Source organism: Polypterus senegalus, chromosome 2, assembly GCF_016835505.1.
Source record: "Polypterus senegalus isolate Bchr_013 chromosome 2, ASM1683550v1, whole genome shotgun sequence".
Lineage (NCBI taxonomy): Eukaryota > Metazoa > Chordata > Cladistia > Polypteriformes > Polypteridae > Polypterus > Polypterus senegalus.
The window spans coordinates 96,758,553-96,776,218 of NC_053155.1; the positions used below are offsets into that span (position 1 = coordinate 96,758,553).

At 36.8% G+C, this 17,666-nt stretch overlaps 1 protein-coding gene across 4 annotated transcripts in view; it reads left to right on the forward strand.

Annotated features, from left to right (window-relative positions):
* The window catches only part of aasdhppt (aminoadipate-semialdehyde dehydrogenase-phosphopantetheinyl transferase), a 73,026-nt gene that overhangs the window by 46,034 nt on the left and 9,326 nt on the right, over positions 1-17,666 (forward strand). The gene's annotated exons all lie outside the window — the stretch shown is intronic.

Below are 17,666 nucleotides of genomic sequence, written 5' to 3' on the forward strand. Positions count from 1 at the left end.
ACCAAACATGTGAACAATCAAAGTATGAAAGGCAAAACATTTCTTTTTACAAATCTTTCTGTTGCTTGAATTAAAATTTCAACTTTAAACACTATTGTATCTGTTAAGTTGATAAGGTAGGATCCAGTATGAGTCAAACACGTACCAAACATTTTTAAAAGTTTTAGTGAATAATCAAAGCAAACAGTTCACACAAAAATAGAGAGAGTTTTTACTCATGCTGAATAAAAGGCAAAAAAGGAAAAAATGTTTCTTCTTTAAACTTAACTTTTTTTTTGTTAAACTTCAGTTGTTTTCTCTACTTAAAGATGAGTGCACTTATGCTTTATTTAATAAATTCAGTATGTTCTATACGTACGATGCTGCACTTTTAATAGAGCATGTTCCGTTACTTACAACTGGGCACAGTTTGAAACTGTGTGCCCTCCATGCATTACCTACAGCAAAGCGGATCACTGAGTGAGACTAATCTGTAGTCTGAGGGACAAGAAATATAATATTCTGTTTTAATTTAGCTTGTAGGGATTATAGTACACCCTTCCATGTATTATGCACTAATATATAGGCAAACATTTAACTTAACTAAGAAAATACTTTTATCAACTATCTAATAAATGACAAATGGCTCTTACAACTATTTTTATTGTTACATAACAGAAAAGTAGCAAAAATCAATAAATGGAAAGCTGCACAGGCAAAAAGAGACCAAGAATTATTTTGTTCAACACCTTTGTTCATCATAATAATATATACGGTAGACCACAATATAAAATATTCTTTTATAGGAAGAAAAAATAATAATGAAACTGAAAGGGTCATGGATCAATTGATTTAAACTGTTCAAACAGGGTAAAATGTATAAAAGTATAGCTGTATACTAACATCACCATTGCAAAGCACAAAATGAGACTGAGACAGATACAGCAATTCTCCTATTTCTCTTGACATCATTATGGCATAGGTAGAAATATATACTTTTTTGTTGAAACAATTTTCTGTTGATACTGCCAGCAGTAGCAATACATCTTTGTGAAAAAAGATCATTATAATTATCTTCTTGAAAATGCTTAGCAACTGGCAGAATTATTTCATTTTACCCTGATAGCACTCATTAGGCTCTGTGCAATGGATCTTTAGCTGTCGGTTCGATTTATACACATGTCCTCTATTATTATGGCAGTGCAATAATGGGAAACCATTAGGCACTATTACAAATAATTATAAAAGAATGAATGTATTTTTTTCTTAATTCTGAATGAGTCTCTTATTCTCAACTAGACCACATCAAGTTACTGTCAAAGTTGTGTTCTGGTTAGTGTGGTGACTTAAGGCCTTTTATATAAGACTAGCAAAATACCCGCGCTTCGCAGCTAAGAAGTAGTGTGTTAAAGAAGTAATGAAAAAGAAAAGGAAACATTTTAATAATAACGTAACATGATTGACAATGTAATTGTTTTGTCATTATCATGAGTGTTGCTGGCATATATATATATATATATATATATATATATATATATATATATATATATATATATATATATATATATATATATATATATATACACACACGCATATAAACATATATATACATATACAAACCGGATTCCAAAAAAGATGGGACACTAAACAAATTGTGAATAAAAACTGAATGCAATGATATGGAGATGGCAAATGTCAATATTTTATTTGTAATAGAACGTAGGTGACAGATCAAACGTTTAATCCGAGTAAATGTATCATTTTAAAGGAAAAATATGTTGATTGAAAATTTCACGGTGTCAACAAATCCCAAAAAAGTTGGGACAAGTAGCAATAAGAGGCTGGAAAAAGTAAATTTGAGCATAACGAAGAGCTGGAAGACCAATTAACACTAATTAGGTCAATTGGCAACATGATTGGGTATAAAAAGAGCTTCTCAGAGTGGCAGTGTCTCTTAGAAGCCAAGATAGGTAGAGGATCACCAATTCCCACAATGCTGCGCAGAAAGATAGTGGAGCAATATCAGAAAGGTGTTACCCAGCGAAAAATTGCAAAGACTTTGCATCTATAATCATCAACTTTGCATAACATCATCCGAAGATTCAGAGAATCTGGAACAATCTCTGTGCGTAAGGGTCAAGGCCGTAAAACCATACTGGATGACCGTGATCTCCGGGCCCTTAAACGACACTGCACCACAAACAGGAATGCTACTGTAAAGGAAATCACAGAATGGGCTCAGGAATACTTCCAGAAACCATTGTCAGTGAACACAATCCACCGTGCCATCCGCCGTTGCCAGCTGAAACTCTACAGTGCAAAGAAGAAGCCATTTCTAAGCAAGATCCACAAGCTCAGGCGTTTTCACTGGGCCAGGGATCATTTAAAATGGAGTGTGGCAAAATGGAAGACTGTTCTGTGGTCAGACGAGTCACGATTCGAAGTTCTTTTTGGAAATCTGGGACGCCATGTCATCCGGACCAAAGAGGACAAGGACAACCCAAGTTGTTATCAACGCTCAGTTCAGAAGCCTGCATCTCTGATGGTATGGGGGTGCATGAGTGCGTGTGGCATGGGCAGCTTGCATGTCTGGAAAGGCACCATCAATGCAGGAAAATATATTCAGGTTCTAGAACAACATATGCTACCATTCAGACGTCATCTCTTTCAGGGAAGACCCTGCATTTTTCAACAAGATAATGCCAGACCACATTCTGCATCAATCACAACATCATGGCTGCATAGGAGAAGGATCCGGGTACTGAAATGGCCAGTCTGCAGTCCAGATCTTTCACCTATAGAGAGCATTTGGCGCATCATAAAGAGGAAGGTGCGACAAAGAAGGCCCAAGACAATTGAACAGTTAGAGGCCTGTATTAGATAAGAATGGGTGAGCATTCCTATTTCTAAACTTGAGAAACTGGTCTCCTCGGTCCCCAGACGTCTGTTGAGTGTTGTAAGAAGAAGGGGAGATGCCACAGTGGTGAAAATGGCCTTGTCCCAACTTTTTTGGGATTTGTTGACACAAAAGAAAAAGGTGAAATAACTAAAACCATTTCAGGTGACTACCTGTTGAAGCTCATCGAGAGAATGCCAAGAGTGTGCAAAGCAGTAATCAGAGCAAAGGGTGGCTATTTTGAAGAAACTAGAATACAAAACATGTTTTCAGTTATTTCACCTTTTTTGTTAAGTACATAACTCCACGTGTTCATTCATAGTTTTGATGCCTTCAGTGAGAATCTACCAATGTAAATGGTCATGAAAATAAAGAAAACACATTGAATGAGGAGGTGTGTCCAAACTTTTGGCCTGTACTGTGTATGTATGTATGTATGTATATGTATATATATATATATATATATATATATATATATATATATATATATATATATATATATATATATATATATATATATATATATATATATATATATATATATATATATATACACACACACACACACACACACATCTACACACATGTGTACATATACACATATATATATATATACATACAGTCCCTGACAATAGTCTTATCGCTTCTCTATTTTGTAGAAACTCCTGCTATTAACCTGACTTTTAATTAATCAACTGCTGTTAGAAATAGCTCATATGAAAAGCTAAAGCCCTCCCAAATGATGTTTAATGCATTGAAATAAATTAGTTTCACTGAAAAAAGATTTATCATTTAATCAAGACAGAAAGGTCAAATTTGGACAAGACAAAAGTTTTGTCACCTATACAGAAAATGAACAACTTTACTGCAAATCCAAAAATATGTCAGCAAATTAAGTAGTGGTGCTGTGAGATCCAAATTTAATATCTTGTATGATTTCCATGAGCTTGAAGGACATCATCCATGAGGTTTGGCAAGGATTCATACAATTTATTGATGAAGTCATCAGGAATAGCAAAGAAAACAGTCTTGCATGCCTCCCAGAGTTCATCAATATTCTTTGGTTTTGTCTTCCATGCTTCCTCTTTCATCCTACCCCACATATGCTCAATGATGTTCATGTCTGGTGACTGGGCTGGCCAATCCTGGAGCATCTTGATCTTCTTCACTTTATAGAACTTTGATGTGGAGATGGAAGTATGCGATGGAACACCATCCTGCTGCAGAATTTGGCCATTTTTATGGTTGGGAATATAAGAGGTAGCTAAGATTTCTTGGTATTTTAGACTATTGATGTTGCCTTCCACCCTGCAGATCCCTCGTATACCCCCATACTGGATGTAACCCCAGACCATGATTTTGCCTCCACCAAACTTCACTGTTTTCTGGGTAAATCTCAGCCCCATGTGGGTTCCAGTAGGTCTCCTGCAATATCTGCGGTGACTGTGGTGTAATTCAACAGAAGATTCATCTAAAAAATCCACCTTCTGCCGCTTTTCCAGCGTCCATCCTTTTAGCAGGCTGTGGGCCTTGTCAAATGCCACAAGGTTTTTCATTTGTCTTTTGTTTAGTGCTGGCTTATGGGCACTGATTCGACCATGGAGGCCATTTCGAGACAGAATCCGACAAACTGTTCTGGTTGCAGCTCTGCTGCAGTGGAAAATGGGCTGGCCTTGGATTTTCGAGCCAACAAACGGTCCTCTCGAGCAGTTGTCTTGCAAGGTCTTCCTGACCTGGGCTTGTCAAAAACGTCTCCAGTCTCTTCAAATCTTTTTTTTATCCTCTGAACTTGACGCTGAGACACATTGAAGGTGTTTGCCACATCAGCAGTGCATTTGGTCTTCAGCCTCTTGATAATCAACACTTTAGTCTCAGGGTGAATCTTAGCATGTTTGCAGAGGTCTAGTTGCAGTTGATGTGAAGGTTTAGTGTACTGGGGTTCTTTTTATACACACCTGAGACCTAATTGATCCATTATTAGTCACAGGTGAAGCCCATATGACAAGGCGACAACACTTATGTCTTGCCAAAAATTGACTCAATGGGCTTTACCAAGCTGTGAATATTGGAATACTTTTTGTCAGTTTCGTATTGCACTGAAACATTATTACAAAAGCTGATGGGATTAAAATGACCCATTTCTTGTAACAAAATCTTGATTAGAAATATATTTTAGTGGCACTTCAGGTCAATTTGTACATAAGCGACAAGACTTTTGTCAGGGACTTTATATATCTATCTATCTATCTATCTATCTATATATATATATATATATATATATATATATATATATATATATATATATATATATATATATATATATATATATATAGTCACAAGAACGAGATATGGACAGATAAAGGTTTGGGGCAGCCACCCGTATAATGTGGTATCCTGGCTGCAAAAGTCGTTTTAACAAATAATCAGCACTGAAGTGCATTAAACTGAGTCCAAAACAAGACTGAGGAAACAAAGGAAAAGGGGCAGGTTTTAAAGGGGAGTCAGGAAGTGAGATCATATGGATCTGGCACGTGGTCTTCCACCATTGGTTCATAGCCGGACGTGACATCAGAGGGACTGGAGCTGGTGTGGTCGACTTCCATTGGCTCAGTCCCAGAAGTGATGTCAGGAGAGCCAGGTGAAATCTCCCAGGAATGGTCTACAGGCAAGGGAGAAAAAGAGTCAGTGCACTCTGCCACTCTGCCTTCACTCAAGCCCTTTAGCTGCCTCCCATGCGCGTGTGTGACATATATATATATATATATATATATATATATATATATATATATATATATATATATATTTCTATATATATATATATATATATATATATATATATATATTTATATATATACACTGTGTGCACAATTATTAGGCAAGTGAGTATTTTGACCATATCATTTTTAATGCGTATATTCCAACTCCAAGCTGTATTAACTTGAATGCTTATTGGATTTAAGCACGCCAGGTGATGTGTATTTGTGTAATGAGGGAGGGTGTGGCCTAAGGAGATCAACACCCTATATCAAGGTGTGCAGAATTATTAGGCAGCTAGTTTTCCTCAGGCAAAATGGGCCAAAAAGAGATTTAACTGACTCTGAAAAGTCAAAAATTGTAAAAGTCTTTCAGAGGGATGCAGCACTTTTGGAATTGCTAAGATATTGGTGTGTGATCACAGAACCATCAAACATTTTGTTGCAAATAGTCAACAGGGTCGCAAGAAACGTGTTGAGAACAAAAGACGCAAATTAGCTGCCAAAGATTTGAGAAGAATCAAACGTGAAGCTACCAGGAACCCATTATCCTCCAGTACTTTCATATTCCAGAGCTGCAACCTACCTGGAGTGCCCAGAAGTACAAGGTGTTCAGTGCTCAAAGACATGGCCAAGGTAAGGAGGGCTGAAACCCAACCACCACTGAACAAGAAACATAAGTTGAAACGTCAAAACTGGGCCAAGAAATATCTGAAGACAGATTTTTTCAAAGGTTTTATGGACCGATGAGATGAGAGTGACTCTTGATGGACCAGATGGATGGACCTGTGGATCAGTAATGGCACAGAGCTCCACTCCAACGTGGAGGTGGGGTACTGGTATGAGCTGGTATTTTTAAAGATGAGCTAGTTGGACCTTTTGCATTGAAGATGAACTCAAAATCAACTCCCAAACCTACTGCCAGTTTTTCAAGACACTTTCTTCAAACAGTGATACAGGAAAAGACCATGATTTTTATGCAGGCCAATGCTCCATCACTTGCATCGAAGTTCTCCACTGCGTGGCCAGCCAGTAAAGGCCTTAAAGATGAAGGAATAATGACATGGCCCCCTTCCTCATCTGACCTAAACCCTATCGAGAACTTGTGGGCACTTCTTAAACGCTAGATTTACGGGGAGAAAAACAATACACCTCTCTGAAGAGTGTCTGGGAGGCTGTAGTCACTGCTCCACAAAAGCTGATCGTCAACAGATCAAGAAACTGACAGACTCCATGAATGGAAAGGCTTATGACTGTTATTGGAAAGAAGGGTGGCTATATTGGTCATTGATTGATTGATTTATTTTTTTGAAATGTCAGAGATGTTTATTTGTAAATTTTGAGGTGTTTGTTTATTATTCTCACTATAACAGATGAAAATAAACAAGTGAGATGGGAAAATTTTCATTTTTCCTTTAGTTGCATAATAAATCTGCACACTAATAGTTGCCTAATAATTGTGCACATATGTATTCCCCTGATGATGTTCACACTCACATTTCCGTTGTGAAACATTCAGGTTTCAGGTTTATTAACATTTTGGATTGACTGATAGCACTGTGTTTGTTCCATATTAAAATTAATCCTCAAAAATAAAACTTGCGTAATAATTCTGCACTCCCTGTATATGTATATATATATATATATATATATATATAAAATCTCCTTTGGGGTGCGAGCAGCTGTTGCTGGGGGTGCCAGAATCCATCGAAGGAAGAAAAATTAAAAGTGCTCACTTTGCATGGCAGAGAGACGCCACTTTTTGCAGACACGTTCATGTGATCAAAAGTCTCCATGCTCTTTGGAGGTCATTCATATATATATATATGATCACCCATTGGCCTCGCTCACTGAGTGCAAGGGAAAAAATAAAATGTAGTCTATCAGATATTAAACAGTAAAACATTAACATTTTAAGAAGTAAAGATACACTGAGCACCAGTGGAGTGGTTTCGGGTAAGCTACATTTTAAAGCCAGTATAACATAACAGGTAAGTAGTACTAACAGCAGCTAACATGTATATGGATCATCGCTTGGTAGTTGATCCCTTTTGAAAGGCGCTACACGACGGCTGTGGTATAGAAATTACACTTTCTATGTGAACGTCCAAATTTCTGCCTGTGGTAATGTGGCTTATCGGCATTACCAGCAATTAAAAGAAAATCATTTTTGTGCCCTCTGCAGTGTTAAGAGAGAAAGGCTTTGGTTTGGGATAAAAGGAAAAAGGTGTAAAGAAAGGAAACTTGCCTTTTTCTTTTATATAGTGAGAGAGGTCTTCGCTGACGATATGAGCGTGGCGGTGGGTCTCGTGTAGACTGGAGAGACGGCCCTGCTATTAACTGTCCGGGATGGCACTGTCGGTCCTCTATTCCTGTGCGTGTCTTTATAATCTGACCTGATGACCTCATTATCGTATACGTGTAAAAGAAAGTGTGAAGCGCCTTAATATTAGTTTGCCGCGGTCTAGAAATGGGATCCCGTGTTTACAGTCGTCTGGGCTATAGCTCATGGGAAGGGGGAAAAAAATGAAAAGTGTTTACTTTCTCTTAAGGCAGAAGCGCAGTCAGCGTCTCAAAGGCCGGCACAGCTATGCACGCATGCGCGCACGCCGGCTGCCCAACTTTTGTAGTATTTTTGCAGTGCTGGAAACGCGACTTTTTGCAGACACGTTCACGTGAGCAAAACTCTCCGCGCTCTTTAGAGTTCACATTTCCCAGGATCACAAAAGGTACTGACGGTTTATAACGCCATTTTCTCTCAAGTTGCCTGGCTTTTATCTTATCTTTTATCTTTGCGCCAGCTCGGCCGCCCCGATATCGTCTTCTTACCTTGTCAGGTAAATAAGGAACCACACCGGTATGAGCATTTCTTCTCAGTGCTTTAAGTTGACTACTTGAATAGGCGAGTCTCAGAGTGTAAAAATCCATGTCAAGTAGTAAAAATAGTAAAAGGTGTCCAGGGAGCGATTTCACATAAAACAAAGTGGTAGAATTGATCAGTGAAATAGAGAAAAAAAATAGAAAAAAGTTAAAAAGATAAAGTCATACACAGAGCTGCTGGAAAGGCTGCCACTCGGATGCGGCGCCGGAAATGATCAAAGTACAGTAAATTTCAAAGAATTAGATCATATATTTAGTACTGTGTGTATAATGGTCTGTGCTATGAGAAGATGAGTAAACTCCGTTGGAAGGGGTTGTTTATTTTAATATATGTATACATATCTAGTCTTCATTTCAGTACAGTAATCCCTCGCTGTATCGCGCTTCGACTTTCGTGGCTTCACTCCATCGCAGATTTTATATGTAAGCATATCTAAATATATATCACGGATTTTCTGCTGGTTCATGGATTTCTGCGGACAATAGGTCTATTAATTTCTGGTACATGCTTCCTCAGTTGGTTTGCCTAGTTGATTTCATACAAGGGACGCTATTGGCGGATGGCTGAGAAGCTACCCAATCAGAGCATGTATTACATATTAAATAAAACTCCTCAATGATATACAATATACTTCTCGTGTGGTGCTTTACATACTTAAAAGCTCTAACAGAACGTATTGATTTTTGATTGTTTGCTTTTCTCTGTCTCTCTCACTCTCTCTGACATTCTCTGCTCCTGACGGAGGGGGTGTGAGCAGAGGGGCTGTTCGCACACTGGCCTAGAGGATACAGACGCTCCTCTAAAAAATGCTGAAAGACTGCCATCACATTGCTCCCTTCCTTGCGGCTGCTTTGCCGGGGTGGTGCTTCGCATACTTAAAAGCACCTGTTGATTTTTGATTGTTTGCTTTTCTTTCTCTGTCTCTCTCTCTCTCTGACATTCTCTGCTTCTGACGTGCACTCCTTTGAAGAGGAACATATGTTTGCATTCTTTTAATTGTGAGACGGAACTGTCATCTCTGTCTTGTCATGGAGCACAGTTTAGACTTTTGAAAAAGAGACAAATGTTTATTTGCAGTGTTTTAAAGTCCCTGTCTCTACAGCCTCCTGTGTTTCTGTGCAAATCTGTGACCCAAGCGTGTCAATATAAAAATAACAATATAAACGTATGGTTTTTACTTCGCAGATTTTCACCTTTCCCGGGGGATTCTGGAATGCAAGGTTAACATCAGATAATCTGAAAGCATCATTTTCAAGTCTCTCGTGTCAACTTTCATAAACTGCATCCTTGATCAGTTTGAACAATTAGGAGGCAAGAATTTTCTGCTGTGAAGCAAGACCAATCAAGTATAGTTAAAGCCTCCCCAGAGATCATATAGGTATACAACATGAGAGAGAATTCAAAGTTGAAATTATTTTCCCACAGTCCCCCAGACTATGTTCAATTTCATTTTTACTGTCATGTATTCAGTACAATGAGCTTCTTACTTCCATGTTTAGCAGATTGGCATAAAGCAAAAACTGAATTTGAAGTTGAAGAAGTTAACTTCCTTTGTAATAGAGGCCTGGAAAAATGTCCCTAAATGCCCTTAAGAGAAACAGTGTGCATCAAAAAGCTGTAATGATAGGAGACTCTGTCCATATTGATGGAGACAGTTGAATTGCTGCCAGATATAAGTCCAGAGAAAGTGGTGCACATTGTCCAGGGTTCGTTAACCCCAAAATAAGAGGTGTGCAGCTCTTAACAGTAGTTTGGTGAGATGACAAGTGAATTGGATACCTTTGGGATGCTAGTTAAGATTGAGGAGCCCTCTAGGAAGTCACCTCTGAACCCACTCCCTTAAAGAACAAATTGTTAATATACGACAAACTCATTTCTTAGAGGTAGTTTTGCATGTTTGCACAAGTGACAGGAAATCTTGTAAAGTTTGGTGTCAGCCTAATGTGAATATAAATGATCTCCAGCATAAGCTTCCTGCCATACTTGTTTCAGGTACAGTCTGCTACTTCTAAGCTACTGTAGATTATATGCCTAGGAGCAGAATTGGCAACATATTTTTAAAAATGTTAACAGCTTTAACAGTGTTATGTGCTAGTCAAGGTAAGATAAGAAGGTTTAATGTTTGCTTAAATCCTGGTATAGGAAAATGGAGTTCAGATATACTGTACGCTTTTAAGTGATTTAAGGGGCATATAAGATGTATATGGTCAGTTGCATTCAATCACAGAAGCTCTAATTAATTCAAGAGGCACACGCATAGGTTACTTACAGTACATCCATCCATTATCCAACCCGCTATATCCTAACTACAGGGTCACGGGGGTCTGCTGGAGCCAATCCCAGCCATCACAGGGCACAAGGCAGGAAACAAACCCCGGGCAGGGTGCCAGCCCACCGCAGTAGGTTACTTACAGATTACCCTAATTTAAAATTAACTATCAGTTGAAACCAAGTGAGGCTAAAGAGCTTAAAATGATAGATATTCATAAACCAGAATGGTTTTCAATTGCTTCTTAAGTACATTGAGGGAGTCGGCATTGCAGATGGAGGTGGGTAGCTCATTCCACCAACTAGGAACTACACAGGAAAAGAATCTGGATTAAGACTCCATACAGTGCAGAGGCGGCATCACCAAGTGCTGTTCAATGGCGGACCTCAATGGGCGAGAAGGTTTATAGCACTTCACCAGTGTCTCTATATACTCAGGTGCTAACCCATTGAGTACTCTGTAGGCAAGAATCAGGGATTTGAACTTAATGTTCGCTGCTACAGGGAAATAATGTAGTGGCCTGAGTGACATTTGCCCGCTGGTTATATATAATACGGGCCACTATATTCTGAACCATTTGCAGTGACTTGATAGCACATGTGGGTACTCCTGCTAGAAGCGAGTTGCAGTAGTCCAGATGCGACAAGACCAAAGCTTGGACCAGAAGTTGTTCTGCATACTCTGTCAGATAAGGTCTGATCTTGCACATGTTGTACAGCGTGAAGCTGCATGAATGAAAAACAGTAGAAATGTGGTCAGAAAAAGATAGCTGCTCATCAGTGATCACCCCAAGGTTGCGTATTGACATGGCAGGGGTGAACAACAGTGAACCAAGCTGTACGGACTGGTTGGCTGTGATCACAAAAAGTATGTTCTCCAGTGGAAACGACCATAAAGCTATGTATCATCTGTATAGCACTAATAAGATAAACCCGTGGGATTGGGTGATGGAGCCCAGTGAGGTGGTGTACAGAGAGAAAAGTAAGGGACCCAGCACCAATCCTTGGAGTACACCTGTGCATGTCTGATGTGCCTTTGACAACTCTCCATGCCAGGACACACTATAAGATCTGCCGATATATAGAGCATTCCCAATGATGCCAAGGTCAGAGAGGGGGGCAAGAAGGTTGTCATGGTTGACTGTGTCAGAGGCAGAGTAGAGATAATTATAGAGAATAATTAGAGAGAGTAATTAATGTTGCATGATATAATATATAATTTGTACATGTAAATATTTTTCTTTTCAGGTTAAGTTTATACTTCAACAACAGATAACCTTGTCTAAGATTGAAGTTACAGAGGTATTAAACTGTTAGACTCCAGCGATCACAATATAATAGATGTAACTTGTGGATAATAATATTGGTAAAAGTGTATATCATAAAAATATTTGAATATTATAGCAATTAAAATAAATAAGTAATATTATATATTAATAACAGTAGAACAAGAATATGATTTGTCTAAAATCTGCAAAATGGTTAAATGCCAGAAAAGTTGCAATAGGTGGTCCCTGGTCTTCAACAGAATTAATTTTGTAATTTACTACAAGAAATCTTCTGAATTTTTAAAATCTTAAAGCAGATGCATTGTTAAGAAAGTAAATTATGTTTAGTACATAGCTGAACCTGGGGAGAGTTTTTTTGGTAAGTACTTCAACAGAAAGGCATACAGGTTTAATTTACCAAATTAGACTGGTACACCAAAGTTTCCCTGTACCTGATTTAATACCTGCTGCTTTGGAGGCTGTTCCCGAGTGAGTCTTATATTAATACTGTATATTAATATATGCATATTCTATATTATTAAAAGAATATGTACAATCATGTGAAACCTGTAACAGAGCTACAATAAAGCCAGGAAAGAGGAGAGTAGGAACAACATTCAAAACGAGCAACCGGTGCTGAACATTGGCAGCTGCATGATGGGACTTAATAAAGCCATTCTTGGTCATTCTTACTGTTTTTGTTTTCACATGGCTTACATAGCTTAAATATCAGTTATTATTGTTGATTTCCTTTTACTGTATTCCATTTTCATTTTATTAATAAAAAATTGATCACAAAAAAGATAAAAACTAAATAAAAACCAAAATTTGAAAATGGTGAAAAACTTAAACTAAGAAATAAACACTAAAAATATCTTAAAACTAGAAAACTGTTCAAATACTTAATAAGCACCATGAATATAGAGGCTTTTAATTCCTTTTTAGCATTGAAGTAAGCTATTGCACATTTCTTCAATTCTACACTGCTGAGCCAGCATCAACATATTAGATACCAAGTCATTAGAACAGTCTGCATAGTTTCAAATGCCATTATGAGCTGAGCCACAGAATTGTATATCTAATGTATGATTATTGAAATGCTGACTTAACACATTTTATTTTGAAATAAACATGAAGAGTAGCATATTTCTTCACCATTGTAGATTTGTCAGAGGTATAGAGATAGTCACTTGGTTTAAAACTTGTCTCACTTTTTACCTGCTACACCTGTGGTTGTCACTACCTATGTCAATGTCTTGCATGTTATTTAGCACAAACAATTAAGAATTTTACAATACTCTGTACAGGAGACAATAGTGACCCTACAAACATAAAAATATAAAAACATAACATATTGGTTACTGCTTACCTTTACTGCAGATCCAGCTATTTAACAAAGGTTATCTGCTTGGGAAAAATGTCTATGCACTAAAAGTCCTTGAAGTATTGTTGGCCGTTAACAATTTATTTAGATAAATTCTTGTTTAATTCTTCTGACTTTAAACTGCAATAAGATTGACTGGTTGTACTTCTTGTTACACTGCTTTTATATGTCCATGATCTGCCTGATTTGGTGAAGGGCCTAAACCGTCACCGGCCAGCTCAGGAAACTTGGTGAGACTTTGTAGTGGATTTGTATTCTTTTCTTGAAAATTCATCCCTAAAATGCCTAATGCTATGCAAATTTGAGTTTAGCACAATTGTTTTAATGTTATTTTTACTTTTGGAATTGGCCCAAAATACTGTGTTTTTTCAAAAAAATTGAACCAGCGAAAGCCCTTAGCAACCATCCACCACAAATACATAATATGAAGTCATAACTGTGAATTGTATGAGTAATGGTAGAGTTTGCCCTTTGAAGTAGTGGTGCCCAGTTTAAGGTTGCTTTCTGAATTATGTACAGTACTGCTATGATATACTCTGGCTCCCTGAGACCCTAAACTGGATGAGCAGGTTAGAAAATTAACAGTTGGATAGATAGACAACTGTAAGTATGTGCATTTTTTTGGTAGATTCTTTTTTATTGATTTTATTGCAATCATTCCATACAAATCAATCAATTTTCACAAAAAGTAAAATTGAGTTAAGAACAAGTCAACCCCCACCCCTGAGAGAGAGAGCTAGGCAAACGACGTAAAATTTAAGGCTTGTAAACATACCTAAATTAATAAGTTTGATAAGCCAATAGAGATGAATGCAGAAGACAAAGAAATACAGAAATAATTGCATCCTCTGTGCTTTAAGAGCTTATTTTAAAATATTACTGATTAGGTCCTGCCATGTTTTGAAGAAAGTCTGTACAGATCCTCTAACTGAGTATTTGATTTTTTCCAATTTCAAGTAGTATAAAACATTGGTTTCCCACTGACTTAAAAGAGGAGAGTTTGGGTTCTTCCAGTTTATCAGAATAAGTCTGCATGCCAAAAGTGTAGTGAATGCAATCACAGTTTGTTTGTCCTTCTGCACTTTAAACCCATCTGGAAGAACCCCAAACACAGCTGTTAGTGGATTAGGAGGGATTGTGAGACCAAGGCTGTCTGAAAGGTAATTAAAAATTTTGGTCCAGAATGATGTTAATTGGGTGCAGGCCCAGAACATGTGACCCAGTGAGGATGGGACTTGACTGCAGCATTCGCAGGTTGAATCATGCCCTGGAAACATTTTGGAGAGTTTTAGATGAGACAGATGTGCTCGATATATAATTTTGAGTTGTATAATTGTATTATTTGCGCATATGGAGCTCAAGTAAATTCTCTGCATTGCTACTTTCCACTTCCTTTCTGATATATTAATTGAGAGATCTTTTTCCCAGTGTCCTCTTGGATCTTTGAAAGGGAGGGACTGTAAAATGATTTTATATATTGCAGAGATGGAGTCTAATTCCTCAAAATCGAGCAATATTTTTTCCAGCATGGATGAGGGTGCAAGATGAGGAAAATCGGGAAGATTCTGTTTAACAAAGTTCCTAATTTGAAGATAGTGAAAGAAATGTGTAGATGGAATGTTAAATTTGGAATATAATTGTTCATAGGATGCAAAGACGTTGTCTATATAAAGATCTCTAAGCAAGTTAATCCCATATTTTTTCCAGGTATTAAAAACTGCACATGTTTGCGAAGGTTGAAAGAGGTGGTTCCCTTGCAGAGGTGCCACAGATAAAAGCTTCTCCGTCTTAAAATGCTTTCTACATTGGTTCCATATTCTGAGTGAGTGAAGCACAATTGGGTTATTAGTATATTGCCGATAACTTGCGTTTATTGGGGCACAGAGCAGGGAATTTTTTTGGTAGATTCTTTTCCCCTATGTGGTTGGTTGTATGGTGTTTTCATTTATACATTGCACTGTCATTAGTAATTCCCTCATTCAGTTGCAAGGTGCTGCAAATTAAAACAGTTACAGTTCCCAGTCGATAGGTCACATCATTCTCAAAATATTTCCAAATCATGTATTTTTATTTCATAACTAAAATCATAATGAAATAAATTCGACATTAACAAAAGCCTTATATTTTTTCGTAAATTTTGTTAACTTTTTTGAGGTTTCAGTTCAAGTTTGTCATTTTTACATAGTAAATTGAGAAGTCAAGCAAAATTACAGCTTTTATTGGCTAACTGAACTGATTACAATATGCAAGCTTTCGAGGCAATTGAGGCAGGTTGTAATACAGAAACTGGAGTTCCTTGTGTTAATATAGATAATAGGACAGAGACAGCACTGGAAAACCTTTAAGTGGGTCATCTTCAATGTAAAGAATTAACTGACCTCTCCAGCCTAAGATTCATTTAGCAGAAGAGGAGAACAATGTATATGTTTTTTAACACACTGGAAACAATAATACAGTATATGTATCTCAGCATTTAAGATCTGCCACTGTATAGGTGTTACATGTAATATTCAAAATGATATATTGTTTTTCTACTGACTAGATAGATAGATAGATACTTTATTAATCCCAAGGGGAAATTCAAATACTCCAGCAGCAGCAGACTAATATGTGAATAGTCTAGATGTATTCGATTCTAAGTAAATTAATGACTAATATGACTAAAAAATGAGATGATGAGTATTAAAAAACATTAAAAATATTCTAAATAATTTTGTTCTTTAGCTCAAGTCATAAATGTAGCATTAATGGCATGTGTAATCTTAATGTAGCCCTGCAGGAAGTCATTTTCATTTGCATGTCATGCACAGTTATCAGTTCATTTGGGTGATGAGGTGAAGAATTGGCAACAGGAAGACACTGAGGCTTGCTGATGGGAAATTAATAAGTTGCAAAATGCTATTTGTCAGGCATGTTCTTAAAGAGTCACACTTTCTAAAACTCTCACCTAAGTTTAACCAATGTAAGTTAAAACCATTTGGAAAAGCAGTCAACTGATACTAAACATGGGCTGAAATCACAATTTCCTTTTTGAAACAACCATAGCTAATTTTACAAGCTCTTACTACCAGTGTCTTGTTTAAATTCAGTTATTCTCTGTATATATCAGTCAAATTTCGTAAAGTATACATATTTGTAGCTTAACAATAAACTTATGTACTAAAGTACTTGAGAAGAAAAGTAAATTCACCATTGCCAATCAAAAACACAGAAGCCTAGTTTAACATAGATAATGGGTGATTAAATTTAACCCCTATAAATTACAGAAAATGGAATGTTCATAATCTTAACTCTTTGTGACAGTAGAATAGCCCATTGATTGATATTAGACAGCTAGAAACAAATATGAATGGTCAGATATCTATCTAGACATTAAGGGCATATATATTTTTCTGACTGTCCACTGCATAGAACAATGCATAGAAGCCTTAAGAAATGTAACCTAGATATTTAAGCAGAATATCACAAGTTCCCCCCTTTCCCTTTATTTGTGTGTGTATTATCAACCCTTTTCTCTATTTTTTGTGTGAACTTTTTTGCTTTGAATTTCACTAAAATCCTTAAAAACGAAGACACTTGAACTGTGGAGTATTTTTTGTATAGTGTAATGATGTCAATCTAGTAGATGCATTTGAACTATTTTGAACTACTGTATTTGGAATCTTTCGGCAAACGCAGCTACAATTTGGAAAACAAAAATTTCAATTATTTTAAACCAGCATTGAATATTATAATATATTTGTTTAATATGAAACCTTGACTGGAAAAAAACATGAAGGCAAAACTAAAATATTTGATAAAAAGATATTAAAGCATCTTGAGTACTTATTGTATTTTTATTGTTATTTTGAACTAATATTCTACTAATATTCAAGGTGGTCTTAAAGGGATTGTTTATATGTATTAATTATTGATCCTGAAGGCAAAGGTGTCATTTTTTTAGATCAAAAGTAGGAAATGAAAGAAAATTATATTATTTCATATAATAAATATATTCTTTTCCTCTTTAAAATACTATTCTTTTCAGAGCTCAAGGGAAATTAGCCCAAATGTAATATTAGTAAAATAAGATTAATTGCACTAAGATGCATTCCATAAATAATTGCATCATGCAGAAAGAGAACTGGAGTGTGTTGTGCTCCAATCAGCTATGGATGGTAACATTTTTATGACAAGCAGTGCACTGCCACGCTGTGTGATCTGACAGGTGACATTGCTGCTGTAGAGCCTAAAAGAC